Source organism: Dermochelys coriacea, chromosome 1 (genome assembly GCF_009764565.3).
Source record: "Dermochelys coriacea isolate rDerCor1 chromosome 1, rDerCor1.pri.v4, whole genome shotgun sequence".
Lineage (NCBI taxonomy): Eukaryota > Metazoa > Chordata > Testudines > Dermochelyidae > Dermochelys > Dermochelys coriacea.
In genome coordinates, this window is record NC_050068.2 from 295,351,439 (window position 1) to 295,355,354 (window position 3,916).

Sequence of the window (3,916 nt, forward strand, 5' to 3'; positions counted from 1 at the left end):
TCTTTTTGCGAATACAGACTAACACGGCTGCTACTCTGAAACCTGTCTCTATGCTTTTAGCGTTTACTAATCCCTGCCACCACCACTGCATCTGTAACAGCTGTTTGCCTCAACCACGGCCTCCGTAACCTCTGCCTGCCACCACCACAGCCTCCGTAACTGCTGCCTGCCTCCACCACGGCCTCCGTAACAACCGCTTGCCTCCATCACGGCCTCCGTAACCTCTGCCTGCCTCCACCACGCCCTCCATAACCGCTGCCTGCCTCCACCATGGCCTCTGTAACCTCTGCCTGCCACCGCCACGGCCTCCGTAACCTCTGCCTGCCTCCACCACAACCTCCGTGTCCACTGCCTGCCTCCACCACAGCCTCTGTAACCTCTTCCTGCCGCCACCGCTGCCTCCCTGTCCTCTCCCTGCGTCCACCACGACCTCTGTAACCACCACCTGCCTGCACTACGGTTTCCGTAACCTCTGCCTGCCTCCACCACAGCCTCCGTAACCTTTGCCTGCCACGACCACAGCCTCCGTAACAACTACCTGCATTCCCCACGGCCTCTGTAACCACGGCCTGCCTCCACCACGGCCTCCGTAACAGCTGCCTGCCACCACCATGGCCTCCGTAACAACCGTCTGCCTCCATCACGGTCTCCATAACCTCTGCCTGCCACCACCACGGCCTCCGTAACTTCTGCCTGACTCCACCATGGCCTCCGTAACCTTTGCCTGCCACCACCACAGCCTCCGTAACCTCTGCCTGCCACCACCATGGCCTCCATAACCTCTCCCTTCCTCCACCATGGCCTTCGTAACCTCTCCCTTCCACTACCACGGCATCTGAAACGTCTGCCTGCCTCCGTCATGGCCTTCGTAATCTCTACCTGCCTCCACCATGAACTCCGTAACAACCGCCTGCCTCCACATCTGCCTCCATAACCGCTGCATGCCTCTACCACGGCCTCTGTAACCTCTGCCTACCTCCACCACGGCCTCTGTAACCTCTGCCTACCTCCACCACGGCTTCCGTAACACCTGCCTGCCTCCACCACGGGCTCCATAACAGCTGCCTGCCTCCTCCACGGCCTCCGTAACGGCCGCCTGCCTCCACCACGGGCTCCGTAACGGCCGCCTGCCTCCACCACGGGCTCCGTAGCCGCTGCCTGCCTCCACCATGGTCTCCGTAACCTCTATATGCCTCTACCACAGCCTCCGTAGCCTCTACCTGCCTACAACTTTTATATATAAAGTTTTTATCATGGATGTCATATTACATCAATCACTGCCCACAAGAATGTCAGCCTGCTCACAAACCATCACAACTACGAAAGAAAGTAAATTAAAATGTTATTTCAGAACAAGGAAAAAATGTGGCAGCATTTTTGTTTTAAAAGCCATAAAGCAGCAATACCTCTAGACTGCAGTACAGCTTTGAGAAGGGAACCAAATTTTATTTGAGACACTATCAATTCATTTGTGTTATTTCACATTCCTTTATTTGGCTATAGTTATATGATAAAGTTATCTCTTCGGCAACAACAGTGGGTCTTTTTTCTCATTTATCCTAGAGCTCATTTACATCACTTTAGATCCCCTTTAAGGACTCTTGTACAGCTACAGATGTGTAAAGGGGACTAAATGAAAGCGAAAAATAAGGCCCAGTAAATACATCAGGAGCGAAAGAGGTACCATGTTAACACAAGCCAAATATATAGTTAAAGGGAAAGATTAATAATAAATTCCAAGGGTAAGGGGAATTGGACTCTATGACACTCAAGACTGCGTGGGGAATTTCCAGAGTCTTCAAGACAATGGCTACTTTGCATACATTGCTTCAACAATGAAAATAAAATGAAAAATAAGTCATTAATAAAGCCAGCAGAGAAGAATAGCAGACAGGGTGCGGTCCTTTTAGACTCAGTCTGTGCAAGGCCATACTTCTGTATCTAAAATCTAGTAAACAGAAGGGTGCCTTTGGGCAACATTTTATGGACCATTTTTGACCTTGAGCCGCACTTTGCATCCAAGTGAGCAACTGTTAGGGTAATTACACTAGCTACACTGAAACTGCCGATTTTAAGCACTTAGACTGGGCTAGGTCAATAGCAGCATTAGGAATTAATAGACCTACCTATGGCTTCAGTAATGTTCCATTAAGTTTAGCCTTCCATGATTTGGGCGTTATTTCATTTTAAAATAGTGTTAGTTTGAATAGGGGGTCAACAAAAGCAAGGAAATTCTTGGTAGAGATTACCATGACAACCTTAATACAGGTCTATTGAAACAGCCTGAAATAGCTTCTTAGAGTACAATATGGTGTCATTCCCTAGCCACTACAGGGCGAATTAAGGGTAAACACTAAAGGGGGAAAAAATGGACGTATACACTTCCTTAATACTGCATGAAATATGAGGAAAGGAAGGCTAAAAGGACTGCCAATAACAACAAGAATTTAAATTCTACTTTTTTTTCTTTTTACATTACAAATTCAGGTCTTTTAGTTCTGGAAGACAATGTTGACTTTAGAAATAATGAAACCTGTGAGATCTCCAAGAATGAAAAAATGAATTCCCCTTTCGGTGGTTCAGTTTCCAATAGAACTATTAGAAATTTTGTGGTTTTTGTTTTGTTTTTGTCATCAATATAATTTCAATGCCTAACCCACGCTTAGAAGGAAGGACCCACTTTATTAATGATTCCACACTTCTGCCTCTTTAGTTAACGGTGAACAAAGCTCCCTGTCCACATCTAAAATCCACAAAGCGTTCTCCAGCAAATCAAATGTGACCAGACTGGATATTCCTAAAAGTAAAAACTTAAGCAGAAAAAACAACGTATTAGTCATTCTTTGTATATTGTTATGTTCCTGGCACACACAGAGAGAATTAGAAAGAAAACTCTTCTTAAAAGAATGCCACTAACAATATATTTCTTAGAATCCAGAAATCTAACATACAGCCAAATGAAGAGAGACATAAGAGGCTGGTGTCTAAGGCAAAGAGGCACAGCTCAACTCATCTTGCTCCAGACTGGCTCTTTTAGAGATTGACTGCTGAGGACCCAGATCATGTGTGTCCCTCAGAGCCCCTTAGCCTGCAAGCAGGACCAGGAAACCCCATAGAATTTTAAATGATAGCATATCATTTTAACACAGTTTTCAATACACTACATATATCAGAAAGAAGCAAATAAGGGCACAACCTATTTTTTAAATATTCTCAAGATCACATTCAAGAGCACCATAGAAGCTGTAAGGCTTGATTTAGAGGAGCTAAACTTGCCCCGCTCTCTTTGACTTAATGGGAGTTGTAGGTATTCAGTACCTTGGAAAAACTGATCAGTTAAATTTTTACATTGACAGTGCAGAGCCTGATTACTAATAGAGCCAGGTGAATACTAGAGCCAGGACAGAGATTGTTGCTGTGCCCAGAACTGACTGAGGTAGGCCTGCAGTGAAGGCAGTGTGCGTAACCACCACTTTTGGCTGGGAAAGTGCTTGCAGCAAGAGACTTTAAGGGGTTTCCCTGACTGTGAGATGAAGTGGTCATATGGACGAACCAGGATCCAGGGTTACTTCACCTTTGGTTAAAACTCCCATCTTCAGAGGGGTTGTGCAGCTAGGAATGATCCAAAGTTAGAGTTGTTCTGCTGCATGTTGCCTTAGCTGGACTGTTTTACTGGACCAACAGAGTGCTGTCCCCAGCTTCAAGATCTTCAAGCACACTCAGAACTCTGACATTCAGAGGTGTGCACACTCAGAGGAAGGATAAATGGGGCCAGTGTAAATGTAGGTTGGTTAAGCTTCATTTACTACTGTAAACTGTTTTTATAGAAGTGCCCCCTGCTGATTTAAAGTGGCTGTGACATTTTAATTAATCTCAGTCTGCTATATCATGTTTTTCTAAATTGTTAAGTAAAGGC